The sequence below is a fragment of the Dermacentor albipictus genome, chromosome 1 (genome assembly GCF_038994185.2).
Source record: "Dermacentor albipictus isolate Rhodes 1998 colony chromosome 1, USDA_Dalb.pri_finalv2, whole genome shotgun sequence".
Classification (NCBI taxonomy): domain Eukaryota; kingdom Metazoa; phylum Arthropoda; class Arachnida; order Ixodida; family Ixodidae; genus Dermacentor; species Dermacentor albipictus.
The window spans coordinates 409,685,813-409,702,455 of record NC_091821.1 but is presented as its reverse complement, the minus strand read 5'-3'; the positions used below and the strand labels follow the sequence as shown (position 1 = coordinate 409,702,455).

General features: G+C 45.4%; 1 protein-coding gene across 11 annotated transcripts in view; it reads right to left on the bottom strand.

Moving 5' to 3' along the window:
- The window catches only part of LOC135918168 (neuroligin-4, Y-linked-like), a 694,509-nt gene that overhangs the window by 352,058 nt on the left and 325,808 nt on the right, over window positions 1–16,643 (bottom strand). For 9 of the 11 annotated variants that reach the window (XM_070532198.1, XM_070532197.1, XM_070532206.1 and 6 more), the window contains one exon: window positions 11,320–11,428. The exons of 1 other annotated variant lie outside the window; for it this stretch is intronic. The gene's annotated coding sequence lies outside the window, so the exon portion shown is untranslated. Of the gene's footprint in view, window positions 1–11,319; window positions 11,429–12,799; window positions 12,925–16,643 lie in introns of those variants that run through there. One more of the 11 variants, XM_065451823.2, reaches the window with a different exon arrangement.

Here is a 16,643-nt window from a genome sequence, read left to right as displayed (position 1 = left end):
AATGAGGTAGCAAATCATGTGCTTTTGACCAAGCACTCACTGACCAAGCTCGAGTCGTTAAAAGCTTTGCGGTAGCTAGGAGGTTCTCCGCCTTTCTCGATAGCGGCCACCAGTACGGAGGAACTGCGTTTCGCCGGTGGCTGTTGGTTCCCTACTGCACGATTCCGTAACAAGCGCGAACTTGAGCGAAGTAGCTCTCCCTTCTCGCCTTTTTCGTACAACCCTTGCACGTCTTAAACCGGCAGGATGTAAGCGTCAACTTAGTAGGCGCCTGTGTTACGCAAAGTGCGTTATGGAGAACGTGAAAAAGGAAAAGAAAGAAAAAAGGAGCCGAGTCAGAAGCCTCTTGATTCTTGCACCCGTTCTTCCGTCTGAATACTGCGCCATTAGCCAAAGTGTAGTGATTGCGCAACGTGGACCAGTGTGTGTTGTGTCGAAGGAATGCTGCGTTGGCGTCGTGAAACTGCGGCGGCGCGCTTCGTCGTTGCACTTGGGGATTCGTTGCTGGTGACTATCAAGGGAATTGGACTGCAAAGGCGACTGGTTAATGAACCGATGGTGGTGCATAAGCAGCTGCCCGACTGACTCCCGCGTTCCCGGCTTGCGCTGCTCTATTGCATACAGCGCCGGGCAAGTTACGCTGAGCTGCGTGCTGCGTTTTTAGTGTTGCGTCGAGATTGTCCGATGCATTCCGCGCGTATAAACGACTCGGTAGCGTCAGGTGTACCTCGGTGCGCGATGTGGCGTCGCGAGCATCAGGGGTTGTTTGTAACAAGGCCGATAAGCAGGCCAGTGAATCTGCGTGAACGAGCGAGTTCATGAGCGTTCGTTTAGAATGCTTTTTATACTTATTTTTTTTTCATGCTCTGGAGCCAACACATAGTAAACGTCAGTGTTCCAGTGGTCTATTGTTCTGCTATATCACGTGACCTTTCGAATGCGTCGATGTTGAAATTTGAAAAATAGGCCTTGGTCAACCATGATTTACAGCATTGCGTTAGCATTGCGCATTGTCTGGGGACACTTAGCCTGAAGAGATATATAAGTTGTCGCTTAGCCACCCAAATTATTTCCAAGCTAGATGCAGTCAAACAAACAAACAAACAAACAAATAATCAAACAAACAAACAAGCAAGCAAACAAACAGACAGACAGACAGACAGACAGACAGACAGACAGACAGACAGACAGACAGACAGACAGACAGACAGACAGACAGACAGACAGACAGACAGACAGACAGACAGACAGACAGACAGACAGACAGACAGACAGACAGACAGACAGACAGACAGACAGACAGACAGACAGACAGACAGACAGACAGACAGACAGACAGACAGACAGACAGACAGACAGACAGACAGACAGACAGACAAATACAGTTTTAAAAATTAAATGTAAATGTATCACACCGAATGCCTGACCGAAGACTAGGGCGAGCCAAAAATGCGGCATGCTCTTGCTCGAAAATAAGAAGCCGCTGAGCGTCTTTTGATGCACTTCACAAATCAGACTCCACACAGGAGGAAAAAAATTAGGCAATATATTGTAATCTGGATAGAAGGCCTTCGGGATGTTTTGTGCCTTCAAACGACAACTAATACGACTATTCATAAATTGGCCTCAATTGCAGGTTTCCATTTTACCTTATCACATGAGCAAAAATCTAATGGAAAGGCCTCGCAACACTACGCAGGAGTTTATTACGTTTCTGGGAAACTTTTCTGCCGTTTACTTTTATATAAAGTCGAGCAGCGTTCGACTAACAGGCTGTGTGCACTTGGTAGGGAGCAGAATGAAGGTAACGTGTTCGATGTAAGAGAGAGAGAAAAGAAAAGGAAAGCGAGGGAGGGAGGTAAACCTTACGGACGTCCTGTTCGCTGCCCTACACTTGGGGTAAGGGAAAGGAGAATAGAAAGAGGAAGAGAGTGAACACTGAATGCACGTGGGAAGATGGAAGAATAAGCATCGAAACACCTCAATAAATTAGCCTTAACAATTTATGCGCCCATCTATTAGAGACAATAGCAGACTTTATTTAACATTTAGCGATGGGGAGACGATTCTAATGCCGCCTGAATTAACACTGGTCATTTTTCACTGCGGAGTCTTTTGAATACGGCACTGGCCGCTTTACCCTGTATTGGGCACATTTAGCGCTCCAATCAAAAACACTGCTTTCGTTAACTTTAGGCTTTGCAAACACGCCGTAAGTAAATAATCGAGGGAGGCTCTAAAGCGAAAAAAAAAATTGCAACCCCACTACCTTGGTTCTAAGAGACCTTGTGTTACAACGTACACCATTTTGACAAGAGCTCTGCGGTCAGAGTCGGTCTCAGTCTTTTCGCGAGCACTATGATTCGACTTTGTTGCCTTGTGGACTGCAATCGTAGCGACTGGCAATATGTCAAGCTGCGACATCGTGTCCCTCTGCAAGGCAGCGTACGAGCGAACTGGCTGCTGCGCATCGGGCTGCCGCTATCCCATCGGTGCCAGGATTTGCGCGTTTGTGGCCGTCACTTTACACCGGAAGATTACTAACGCAATAGCGTTTCGCGAGTTCCGAATTAGGGCAAACGTAAGCGCAAGGGGAAAGGGTCTGGCCGCTTGACTGTGCCGTAACGGTACGAGCCGAGATGAGCAGAAGGGCAAATGTGAATGGTCTGCACGGTGCAGCCACCTGGTGGCATAGAGCTCAACCATACACAGTAGCAGCAACGAAGCGTATTCTTCTTTGCTGCTGGTGCGTATTTTTCGCAGGAGTGTAATCATCAACACGTTGTTTTTATAAATGTTTAAAATGTTTTACACTTGGTTAGAGCAATATTAGCGCTTTGTTTGGCTGGTTAAGCGCTGCGCCAACAAGTGTCTGGACCGTGCAGACCGATCAGGCTGCTCACGTACGTCTACGCCAAAGTTCCTTCATCAGCTTGAGTTTATGCCTCCAGTCATTTGCCGAAATGACCAGCTTGCCTGTGGTTAACGGAATACCAGACATGTTGAGAGCTATGACAGAATGCTCGCAACGCACGCTGCTTCGATAGCTCTCGCTTGGGGTCGACGGCCAAGCGGCTAGCGGAGAGGTTTCGCGTGGGCGGGGGCGGGCTCCAAACAACCGGAAGTGGATGATGTGACGTCGCATCGTGACGCAGGACCAGTGAAGGCGGAGCTTAGCCCCGCTCGCTCGGCGAACGAGTTGAGGAGGAAAAGCATGGTTGGGGAGGAGGGTAACTTCTAATCGCTTGTAGCTCCATTAATACATAACGCTTCACTTAAATTGTGGTGCGAATGTTCTACTTAAGCTGTACCCTACGCGTCTACAAAATTTGTCCGAACCGTTTCAGGGGCCCTTTAAGTAAATACTTGCATAATCAAACATACATGAACATGAAGAAAATGTCAAAGAAGGTGAGTCTAAGCAAGCTGCCATGACATATTTTTATGCACCTAATTTGACCACACGATTCATGGCCAATCCCCCAGTGTGGGTATGTGCCACGGCCACACAGGACAACAACAACAACAACAACAACAGAAAAAGAGCAAAGGTGGGTAGACGAGCAATACGACTATTAACACATTATTACCATAATCTTAAATCTACATTCGTACACAGCGAATAAAGCAACGTCAGCACCGTGTGAAATGCTCGACGAGATCAAATGGAAAGAAATATCCAATCTGAACTAGGGTCCTCTTAAGTCATTTGTCTTCAGTAGTCGGTTCGTTTTCTTTTGTGCAGAAAGGAAGGGAAAACCTTTCAAAAATATTTCCGCGAAATAGGAGAGGTGCCATTCGCTGTGGTTTCTTTCCTTGTTCTAGTAGCAGTAATGTAATATGGACGGGGACGCATCGATAGAGTGGCGCATGTAGCCTTTATGGCTTACTTTAGCACTCTGAAGTGAACGAAATAAGACACTGTGAGCACACGAAACCAAGAAATTAAAAAAAATAAAGCAACAACATCGAAGTGAGATGTGACTTTCTTTATATAAAAGGGTAGCATGATAACCTATTCTTAGGCCACAAAATGGTATTACATAATCAACGCAGGTAACAGTGCAGGACTAAGTACCGCCATAGGTACGTATTTTTTACTGCGACGGAGTTGAGATCATTATTACCGTAGTTTTTTTTAGCCAGACTATTCTTTTAAACGTACACTTTCGTGCTCTTTTGGTTGCCATAATTGCCGTCTCGCTACTACATATTCAACGTAGCATTCAGTTTGCTTTCTCGAGCCCCAGTTCACCATTTAGGCCCATTGTCCTGCATCACGTATCGCGTCCCCAACAAGCAACCGTAGCAGCTTTCTTGAGCTCGTGCGGAACGTACTAATGAGCACAGGACGAGCTCAGCAGAATCACTGGCCTCAGAAAGCGTTGCCTACTGGCTGGATACTGCTCTCGAAGAAGGTCGGAATACAATATTCGTAGAGAAATAGTTGAATAAGGGATGCCTATGACCGTGATATGGTTACGACGGGGCATAACGCCGCTTATTACTTGACGAATTTTCAGGAACCCCACAAATAAATGCATTACCACGTCGACTAAGGATCTGAACCGAGCTGTGCAGACCGCAATGAAAAGATGCTAATATCTGTATCATGTCACCGAGGCCATCGCGCCAAGAGTATTTGATGTTAAGATATAAAACAAGACAGGTGGGAGTGTTTAGAGAAACCATACAATTATTATGATCAAGCATATGTTCATAAAAAAAAAACATCCGACCGGTTACCGAAACAGACGCACGGAAAGTTTTCTTCCAGCCGACTAAGGAAATAAACCTGAAGAGCAAGGAGCGAATATATTACGGCGCCAGGTTATTTCAACAAGATTAAAAGGAATCAACCTCCACTTGTTGCTACCAGTGCACATAACAGCTCTCGAGAGCGTTGCACGAGCTACCACATTGATTCACACTTTGGACGGGACTGCACGCAATTACCTGCAGGAGCGGTTTTGACTTGAAACATAGTTTTTCATGCTCGTCCGCCCTTTCCACCATCATTATATGAAATAAAACAAAACATTACCCGCTACTGCAGCCCTGTGATGCAGATTCTGAATGCTTCAAACGGGTTCCTGAGGCAGAACGCCAGAGAACCCATTCAAGGGCAAAGTCTTTTGTTCCAAGAGCCACACAAAACTTTGAACATAACAAGTGTCAAAATATACATATAAGGTAAACACTCAATGAAAATTTCACAGCAAGGAACAAAATACGCTTAGAGCTAAAATAGTACCAACATGCCGAGTGTTAGGGCAGATCACGAGTGTAAGCACGCGCAACAGTTCAGCGTGGTTGGGCGATGGCGAAGCGACAAAACAAGCGGCGTTCCTTTAAGCAAAATTTCGATGGGGTTGACCGACGAACGGCCGACCAGAGCATGGCAACTCCGGCTTGTAAAGGGGACTCAGGCGGCTTGGTGACACGTGCAGACGAAAGTGACGTTCTGGTGAGCAGCAGGGCGCACACTCGGGCCCGTAGCCCGACTGTTCACGCTCTGCCTGCGGATACAAGAGTTCGCTGCCTTCGGGAAGTAGTCCATGATCACGTGGTGTCGTTACGTCAGGGAACAGATTGACAGAAGACCTCGGTCGGGTGAAGTCCTGGTAGCTCGGGTCCAGAACCCAACGGCCCGTCTTCGTCTCCCGGTCCGGTGGCCGACCTTCGTCCTGCGTCGCTTCCTAGAACTACCCATTTAAAAAAAGCTGTTTTTTTTAGAAAAAGAATTTATAGGACAGTGCGCGATACAATATGTTCCGTTCAATACCGACAAGGCAAGAAAACAGTGTCCAGCTCGAGGTCAAAAGCCAAATATGCAATCAATCATACGTTGTCTGCTTTGAATGACTCGTCCCCACATAGGGGGATGGAACATTTTCTCTGACCGGTAGAGAACGATATTTCAGGGAATCTCACGCAACAATAAGCAGTGAAACGTATATCTTCCTGCCTCAGGATAATTAGGAACTTGTGAATTGTATGCACAAAATGGTTGCAGGTGGAATCAACAATTGCTGCTGAACAGTCCCTAATATAGATTTCCTCATCTGCAGTGGTTTGTAATATTTTGTTAGTGCCTCTTCCAGGATTAGAAGTGGGAGAAGGAGCATCTAGGGTGGTACCACCAGTATCCAATGCAACTTCCATGTCTTTACTTATACTGCCTATTTTCTTAGAGAGCTGCCTGCTCCCAGCTTTGTTAAGAGTGAATCCTACTTCCGCTTTCAACACATCGAGATAATTCAGTGCAGACCCCTCCGAATTTTTTGTGTCAACCAAACACAATATCTCAAAAGGCACAGAATATTCAAAGTATCTTCAGCTGTGCCTTGAGGGACATGCTTTAGACATAGTGAAACAACACAAATTTTGGGGGGGTTATACTAGACAGGCAACCTTCTTGGAATTCTCGCATTAAAACCCTTGAAAAACAAATTAACTAGTTAATAAATGTTCTTCGCCATGTAGTAGGCAGGATATGAGGAGGGTCGGTTTTATCCTTACAAAAAGTACATATATAATGCACCTTTAGAGCAAAAGATAGCATACTCTTCAGCTGTTCTGAATTTAATCTCCCGTTCATCTTAAAAGAGACTCCAAAAATTATTAGCTAGGAGCCTTAGAGTATGCTTAGGCGTTCCTGGAGCAACTTCAAGTTCCTTAGTAATTGCAGAGCCACGTCATCCTCCCTTTACTATTACGAGGACGGTTGGAACCTGTCGACACTACTTTCGCGGTTCCGTGCAGCACCAAAGGCACCCACTAGCAAGTGCACTGATTGAAAGAGACAGGGCAAACATCAATTCGGCGACTCAGGTGCACAAATACCTATTACCACATCATTAATTTCGGTTCTCAGATATCTCTTACCCTCCAAGGCGACTCGTAGCTCCAAAAATGGAACTTTCGGTTGCGGGAATTACTCGCTAACGATATATGTTTGTGCTAGCAGCAGAACAACTGACCTTATACCAAATGTACTTTCGATACCCTGACTATATTCAAGCGCATACAGACGGTACTTGCCAAAGAAATTCTTCTACAGCTGCTCTTTTCATCCTAGGATGCAATCAAATACAAACGTTTAAACTATCTCACACGACCTTATCAACAACAGCAGAGCTCTTTGAAACATTGTCTTTGTTACGCTACATAAATTCAATGCAAAAAAGGGGAACAAGGGGTCATTGTTTGTGACTCGCAGGCAGCTTTGTCTTCACTTCATAGTGACATCAGCAATTTGCAACATATGGCGTTAGTTAACGAGATACTTAAGGAACTCACAAAAGCTAGTGAAGAAAATCGCACAGTAATATTCCAATGTATACCTGGCCACAGCAACCTCACTAGGAATGTTGCAGACATTCATAAAAGAAGCCCGCGAATACACGCAAAGTGCCTCGAGCGGCCAGTCGCGCGGCAATCTTGCGTGCATTCGCAGGCTTCTTTCATGATCAGAAAAACGCTTTTATGTAGCACGTATTGAGCAACAGAAAGCTGTATCGTCAGTTTTTACTATTGCTCTAAAATTTTCTCATTGACACTTGTAATCTAATTATAATATGTGAGACGTTAATTACCTAATAAGGACTAATTATCTAATTAGACGGAATAAACAAAATCATTTGAATATTTCCAAGCGACGGCAAATAACCTTGCCATGGTTCTTTTTTTAGCTTCGTGGGATTCGCATATTTTTAAACTCTGGCTAAATTTAGCTGGGACACCCTGTATAGTCGTCCACGCTTATGTATACGAATAAACGGGTGTGCGTGCCTTTCGTCAGGACGATCACCGATTAAGACAATAAATGTGTTTGTATCTATGTTCAAAATTCTGTGTCACCTCTGTATCGTGTGCTAAACAGCTTCGCTAGTCATCTACTTTCAGAGAATGGAATGGCTCATAATTTTTCGCAGCAAAGGACACACGTAAAATGGACAAAAATGAGTCAGGCATAGTGGCACACGATAACCATTCGGAACAAGAAAGTCATTATGAGGTCATGTAAGGTCCTGATAGTGCATCACGCCTCGCGTGGCCGGAAAGGGGATAGAATGATTGGTGCCCAGTGGCACAAATGATGACTTGGGAGGGGTTGAATCCCAGGTGGTTGGTTAGGCGGGCCAACTGGACGAACCGTGGCGACGGAGCTAGTGGCGTTTTCTGGTGGCCTTCAGGCGAACACCAGGTAGTCACGTCAGACGCGCCAGTTCCACTGGAGACAGCGAATAGGGTGTTGCAGTTGCCACAGGTAATCGTCTTGGCTCGGTTGGTGATTTGAGGCCCGGGTCTACAGCCCGACAGTTTCCTCCAGCCACCGATGCACCGGCGGCCTCCTTTCTCTTGTCTCCCTGGTCTCGCGCTCTTCCGGCTAAGATTCTTCTGTCTTCTCTCCCATTGTCAGAAACTGTGTCAGTCTAATTGCCTATGGTGTTTTTGTAACTTTGCATCTATGTTCGCTCGTGCCATGCCACAGTGCTTGTCGTCATCTTTATTGTACCGCTCTTTTCGTGCCATAAGTGGGTGTCTGTGGTCTTCATTTTTTTCTTTCCACGCCAACTAGCATCTCACACAACATGCGCGCACTTCACTCTTGACAAGGCCACACATGTGCCCAGGTGACACTGTGCAGCGGGGAGCCAGACGAGTTCATGTGATCAATCAGTTGATCAATTTTTATTATTTCACAAAATTCATTACCGATAGAGGTATGCAGAAGGAGGTGCATAGTAAAAACTGAATTGGAACCTCTTGTTCATGGGTAACATAGAATTTACAATGCCAAGAACAGCAGCTGAATCAGTACAATTACAAAAGTTATAAATAATGAGATGCACATATCAGTAAATGAAGCTGACTAGACAAACATGTATCGGCAGTAAGTAATATAGTGAACGTAGATATACTAGAAGAGGAGGAAGAAGAAAAAGAAACGAAAAGAAAGAAATTTAAAGATCGAGCAACATGTCGAAGTACGTAAGAACGTCAGGTCTAAAACCAAAATCTCTTTATACAGTACACCGCGTCGCATGCATGTCACATAACAAAAAAAAATGTTCACTTCGTAGCAAAATAAATGGCCTTTCTGGAGTTTTATGACAAATGTTAATGTATCCCAAGATGACCTGGCTGCAAAGCGAATGGTCTGTTCGCCACAATTAGCGCGTATTTAGGGCAGAATGAAGTTATTAGGCAGCACGAATCGTGTTGAGTTAGAGCGGTCTCCTCCATCGGCTATTGCGGTGACCGGTGAGCTACCGCACAACATTCGCGATCGGCAATCTGCGTGCCACCACTGCCACACTCACTGTGGCAGTGGTGGCGTCTGCGCACGCATTTAATCTGACTACAAGGCTCACTCTTGAGTCTTTAGGAATTCAACCCACAAGTAACGCAATAAAGAAATCATGCGACACCCTCGATAAGGTGTTCTGAAGTTTGCGCCCAGCGCTGAAGGCTGTGACAAGAGCCGTCTGCGTAGCTGGTATTCCATTGTGAACGAAGGGTCCGTTCGGATCTTGAGACTTCATCTTGCTTCGAATATGGTCATTGACCTGGCCGTTTCCTAAGAATAATTTTACCTGACCAGACGGTATTTCGTTCGCCATAGCAGACAGCACTGCAGAATGAAAACGACAGCTTCGTATGTATATAAAGGAAGTTGTTCTAGAGAATATAGTCACGTCCGCCATCAGAGCCGGTCGCTCTTGCAGTGAGTTCAGAGCAAAACAATTTGCTGAAGCCTGTTGGTGTTCTTCTTTTGCTTTGCTTTACGTTGTTATTCACTCGTATCTGCAAGAAACATTTTAGACATTTTGCTACATCTAGAGCTGCCAACAGTGTTGCCTCCACTTGCTAACTGAATTAAACTGCAGGCGTATAGAGACACCTTCTAATAAACAGTTGCGTCACCTATCGAGAAAGATCATCATTTTCTTCGTCTTTCTAATATCTTGCTGTTGCCGGCACTTCCAGCACTTCTAAAGGGCGCGTGACGTAGCTGCCTGTGAATCCGCTGAAAGCGCGATGCCTGAAGCAGTTCCTTCTATAGTTCCGTCTGTGCGCATACGTTTTGGCGTGGCGCCAGTCACATGTCCTCGCTCGATAGATGAATCTGCACAGCTAATCGAAGCCTGTTGACGTACGTCATTCGAATAAAAGCGTCTACCCCGGAAATTATGAAGAGGGCTCTATGGGCCTTCATTCCCCCGTCTCACGGTCTCGTTAATTGAACGCTTCAGGAGCCATTGTGCTATCGTTTGTCGGTGACGCGCACAGACGCGTTCCAGCGAATCTGTAATGATACCGCTTACTTTCAATGGAAACTGAGATCAATATTTTAAACATGATCGTGGGTTGCGCACGAATTGATAAGAGTACCAGTTGCGGTAGTCCAGGGTCGCGTAAATTCCTTAGCCACGTCAATACAACTAGGATATTATTCTTATTATGCAGACAATTTCTCGAAGAATTTAGCTCGACTTCTCTCTTGGCCTGTGGTGCTTTCATGAGTACTCCTGCACTTTTCACTTGTAATTCCTCGAGCAACGTTGTCTGTTTTCTTCTCGATTTTTCACCCGCTTCCATTTCAGCCATAATCCACTGCACCTGTACAGACATCCACTCAATGTGTAAATTTTCTGCTGTTCTCCATTTTTGTTCTCCAATTTGATCTTCTAAAGCGATACTTGTAGTGTGCACATAAGGCAAGGTTCCGTTCTTGAACCTCTGTACTGCCTTCCTGCCTGCCTTTACGTCTTTCGGTAGTCTTCGCCCCCCCCCCCCCCCCACACATTGATGTTGGCGTCAGTGCTTGATGCTCCAGTATGCCCTTATGCTTTTTGTCAAGTTTACAAAGAAAACTTTGAGAATCAGATTCATCTGGAAGCTGCGGCAACTCGTCGCATAAAGTTAAGCTTCTTATTTTATTTGTGATACAGTTGCCTGCGCATCCTTTAATGTTGACTAATCGATATTTTGTGTACTATCCAGTTTTGATGCGCGATATGTGACACGAGGACATACCAGCAAATCAATTGCTAATAAAAGTTTATGTCACATGTTTAAAAGAATGTCACAAAAATAGGAAAGGAAAAGGTGTATAAAACGCGTCCATCGTATGCCACATTTTCGCTTTTCTTCAAACAGCTTGACCATTAAAATGAAAACATGTTCTCCTCTGTCGCCATTGGTGGACGTCCATCCATCACCAGCGGCATACCCTCCCCCCTGCCTCCTGCCTTTCAGTCCTCAAAAATCAATGCCATCGAGTGTGATAATTCAAAAGGCGGCCCTTACCGTCAGCACGTAGAACGATGACGCTGCGACCATTGTGCTTGATGACGTAGCAGGCGGAAATGTGGAAGCATGGATTGCGAGCATGGCTGAGAACGGTTCTCTCGGAAAGCTGTAAAGTTTCAACAGATGCCAAAACCGCGCACATCATCATCCGGTTTGATCCACTGTTGTTCAAACAAAGGTTACAAAAGCTTTCTTCGCGCTTTTTTTCTGTTTCTTTTTCCTTTTTTTTGCGTGCGCTCTGCTTTTTTTAGCTCTGACCAACCTCGTTATATCGGGACAGTAAATATCTGCGGTAATGGGCAGCGTGTTACTCTAACCGCCTAACTTTTGCTTTACGCTTGCGTTTCAGTGAGCATCGCTTTTCCGCCGCGTTTAGCCGGAGTAATTGGTTTATTGTTTCGGGAAGTGCCTTTCTGCTTCTCTGCATGACAATTTATGGTGACTACAGGAGGCGTTGTTGGAGGATTGCGCGCTTGTCTTGCACGAGTCGCAGTTAGGTTTACGCTTTCGTAATTATTACTACGGGCACTAATCTGCTTAAGCCACTAAATACAACCTGGTACCGGAGCGAACACCAGCAAACATGCAACACGTCTAACAAATGTAACGCATATTATAATGTTTAAACTAATGATTTACACGTTTGTTGCCCTGAACGTCTGCCCTAAACCTATATTTTGACTTAAATCCAGTACATCTAGTTATCGCAAGCTGCCCTAATAAGTGCATCTATTGCAATTTTTTACGACTACTAACAAACAGTACTCACACACAGCAAACAGTAATCCACTTAAAAGTGAAAAAAAAACCCTAGCTTTTAATATACAGGTCGTGTAGAATTTTCACCTGCTGGTGGTATTCAGCAACAACACGTTTCGTTGTTGCTTTTTATCAGTGCAGTTTACAGTGAATCAGATCTGCGGAAGCCCCCATGGTAGAGGAAGATAGATGAAAGGAAATGTTGCCATCCGCTTATTGTAGCACGAAGCTACAAGGGACACCCGCACGACTTCTTCAGGACGAAGCTTCGCCGTTGAAGAAACAATTACCTTCTTCTGGGGATCGAACCCACCTGACCAACGTCATTCCCGGGGGGAAAGGGGGGGGGGATCGTTCTACTAACTAAGCTAACTGGAAGCTAGCAGATTGGAAGGCGAGAGCAAATTAATCGACAACTCGAATCACAAGGGCACTCAATATAGAAAGATCATGTTGAAGCCCGTAAGTTTGAAGAAAGTTCGTGAAATGGAAAACTGTCATCGTTCCTCAGCTTTGTGGCCTTCCTCAGAACTGTTCTTTTTTTTTTATTCACCTATCTCTGATCTACCACAACCAATGTCCCTGTGCTACGAGTTGCGGATCAATTCGGTCTCTCCCTGCAATCTGATGGCCTCCTGGTTGGCTCAACTGGCTCAGCCCCCTAGAATGGTGTTTAGCCGTATGTTGAAACCCCGGACAAGAAAAATTTTTTCTTCACCTGTGACGCTTATTTTTTCTTCTCAGAAGTCCATAGTGGTTTCCTTTGTAGCTCCGTGCTACCATCTTGGTGGTTGCAAAATTTTCAGCTTCACCACAGATGCTTTCCGAACAGCAACTGTTTCTGCTTGACAAGCAGCAGCGCTAACTAGACGAGGACAAAAAAAGGATCACTACAGTCACTGGCCTTCAACTAAATTCTTATTGCAAAACGACAGTAATACACAAACGAATGCCAACCTGGCTACGATGGAAAGTCATGCATACACAGCAAAAAAAAAAAAAAAACCATCCGGTTGCACAAGAGTCTTATCACGTAGCATAAACACGTGCGCCCAAAATCCAAACAAAACAAACAGGAAGCACAAATGATTCTATGATGAAAAGTTAAAAAAAATGCTTTGTACGAATGGTCCAATAGAATCTAACCTGGAAAGCGCTGCTTTAAGAACTGTAATTCTTTCTTATTAAGAGCAAGAGATGGCTTGCTCACACATTTTCCTCCTTCGCCATCAAAATACAGGGTGTCCTATCATGCACCAAGATTAAAAAATATGCAAAAGCCACATAGCTAGACGAAACCAAGGTAATGTTGTTTGCCGTCGCTTGGATGTATTCAGATTATTTTCTGCATTACGCCCAATTAAATATTTACTCTTAAGTAATTTTTTAGTTTGAATTTTACAATTAGATGAGAAATACCAATGAGAAAATTGTAGAGCAACTTGAAAAACTCCAGATGCGGCTTTCTGTTGCTCAATACGTGCTACATAAAAGAATTTTTCCGAGAGTCGAAGGAGCCCGCGAATACACGCAAAATTGCAGCACGTGGCTGCTCGAGGCACTTTGTGTCTATGCGCGGGCTCCTTTCACAATCTGGAAAACACTTTTATGTAGCATGTATTGAGCAACAGAAAGCTGTATCGGCAGCCAGCGTGTGTCTACAAATTCCCATGCCAGCATCATGCCAAATACCGTCGCACGTGCATACTGAACGGTTTCTTTCTTTCTTTCTTTTTTGTTTTTTTTTCGATCTCTATAGCTTTTGCTTTGCGTGCGTTCTCAAATAGAATGTGCATTTGAACCTGGTTATACATTTTCCTTCTTCTTTGTCTCCTGTATGGGGTGTAAAGGTGTCATGCCAATAACTCTGATGCAATCAACTTATTATTTTCAAACTTTCGAAACCTGCTCCATTTTTTTTTGCTCTGCAGCGTGTAACCTTTGATCTCGGCTATGCAGACTAGTTTCTGCGTTCGCGTTATTAAATTCCTGTCTGGTACGCGCGCTACATTCCCGTCACATCAAGCGAGGAATAACCGACCCGTCACCAAAACGCCAGGCGCCGGAGCCCTCGGGGAAAGGGGAGAGGGAGGGTCTAGACACACGCACAAAACGGGGAGGGCTTCGGGCAGTGGCTTGGCGGTTCCACCTTTGCCTGCCTCGTGGTCACAATTACGCGGAGCGCTCTCCCTGGACTTGACAGGAGTGGAAGGCGACACGGACGAATGGTCAGCGGAGACAAATTGCACCGGTTCTCTCTCTCTCGCTGGCCGCTGACATTCGGCTGCGCCGCGAGGCAGACAAACGTTGTCGTCAACGGGTCTCCCGAAGGGGCCAGATAAATATCCTACTTCGAGCGGCTTAAAGAGGAGGGGGAGGGGATGAAAAAGAAAGAAGGAACCGTGGAGGAATAATTCAGGTTGGCGATCTTCTACATCGCTCAGTGCTAGAATTCAGCAGACAGCAATATATATTTGCTTGTCTATATAGGTACATTACGTCAACGCAGGTGCCTTTGCGAATGGTGAATACTTTTTTCTTTTTCTTTTTCTCAGCTCCGTCAAACAAAGACATTCAGAACGCTCATGTGTTCCTCCGCGATTTACGATTGATACTCTGTGCATTATACTGCTTTCTTCAGCCCCTTGTTTATTTTGACTGAACACTTATGCGCAGATTGTAGCTATTGCCTTGCCGCGATCACTACATTGCTCCACTTTTGAAGCGTGTTGCCGCTAACTGGTCGTCATAGTGTTTGCGCGTGCGTTTGCGTGCGTGCTTGCGTGCGCGCGCGAGTCTGTGGTTGGGAAACCTGTGCGCGTGTTTTTGTGTGGATGCGTTGGTGTGTGTTCTGTGAGTGCGCGTGCATGTCCAGCACCATCAAATCAGTCAATCGATGAATAAATATTCTTTTTTCTTGTTTTTATTTCAATTTTTCTATTTGGAAAAGCTGATCAGAAGTGAAAATTTTGCGAAGCGAATAAAAAATATGTTCGTTAGATATTTGTGTGTAGAACGTTCGTTGCAACTTCGTCGGCTTTCCTAACTTGTACATGAGAAAAAACACAAAAGCCATTTTTTCTTCTTTTTTACGCAGCTTGCTGTATGGTATAGACGCGTGTTTAAATAAAGTTGTGGAGGCCTTCCGCATGCATAAGTTTCAGTCGAAGAAAAGGTAAATACTCATCGCACATTTAGTAACCGCAATCCTGTGTCTAACAGATGAAAATTACCATAACTCGAGCACATAAATCTAAAGCGCTAGCCCAGCTAACGATCATAGCCGCATTGAATGTGATTGCCCATTTTGACGAGAACAGAAGCACGCGCCACGGTGACTAAGCGGCTATTATGTTCCGCTGCTAAGCCCGAGGCCACCGCTTGGAATGCCGGCCGCGGCTGCCGCATTTCGAAGGGGGCGAAATGCGACAACGTCCGTATCCCCTGCATTAGGGGCACGCAAAAAACCCCCGGGTGTTCAAAATTAATCCAGAGTCCCCCACTACGGAGTGCGTCATAATAAAATCGAGGTTTGGGCACGTAAAATACCAGAATTCAATTCGAGAAGGGAAACTAAATGCATAATCAAGGGTTCGACGAAAGTTCATGTGGTCAGGCATGGGAATGAAGGGGATCATGGTCACTGACCAAGTCGGATGTATAATCCGACGTTTCGGAACCGCGTCAGTTATGCAGCCAGCACGTATTGTAACGAACGTGCGTAATTGGCAGGCATAGTCCCTGGTGTCCGGTTCCCCGTAGCTGGCGTCGATTGCATGATTAGCGATTCTATTAGCCGCCAAAATAACAGGCTCTTTTCTTTGGCAACAACAATGGCATTGTCCCAGTCAATCTTGTGACTATGTTCCTGCGCAGGATCTGCAATGGCGTTCGTCGTGTGACTATTATTTTTTACGTCACGTTTATGGTCCTTGAGTCGTCTGGAGTATTTCCCTGTTTCACCAATATATACTTTGCGGCAATCAGCACATATCTTATACACTCCTCCTGGGAATGATTCAACAGGTACCCTGCCTTTCACATTCATTAGCTGGTCCCGGAGCTTGCTGGTCGGAATGGGGGCAATGCACAAGTCGTATTTTGAAGATACGTGCGACAGTGCCCCGCTGCTTCATTAAGCGTAAGGGATGGCTGCACGTGCATAGATTGTTGTGTTGTTCTCGGAGCTTGGCTCTAATATCCGCTTCTCGGCCCTGCATATGAAACGACTAGGGTAGCCGTTGCGGGTTAACTGACGGTGGATCTTCCGTAACTCCTTTTTCACTGCATTGTCGCCTGAGCAGACGCGTATGGCGCGTGTTATCAGGGACGACACTACGGACGTGGCCGACAGGATTACAAGAATTAAACCTGTGGTAACAATCTGTGTATGTAGGCTTCCTGTATACTGAGAAGGCGAGGGCGAACCCATCCCGACCAACCAGTACATCCAAGAAAGGCAACAAGTTGTCCCTCTCATGTTCAACGGTAAATTGTATGTGCGCTTTTGGGTGTTCAGGCACTGCAGGAAGCGTTAGATGTCTTGCTTCTTCAAAATACAG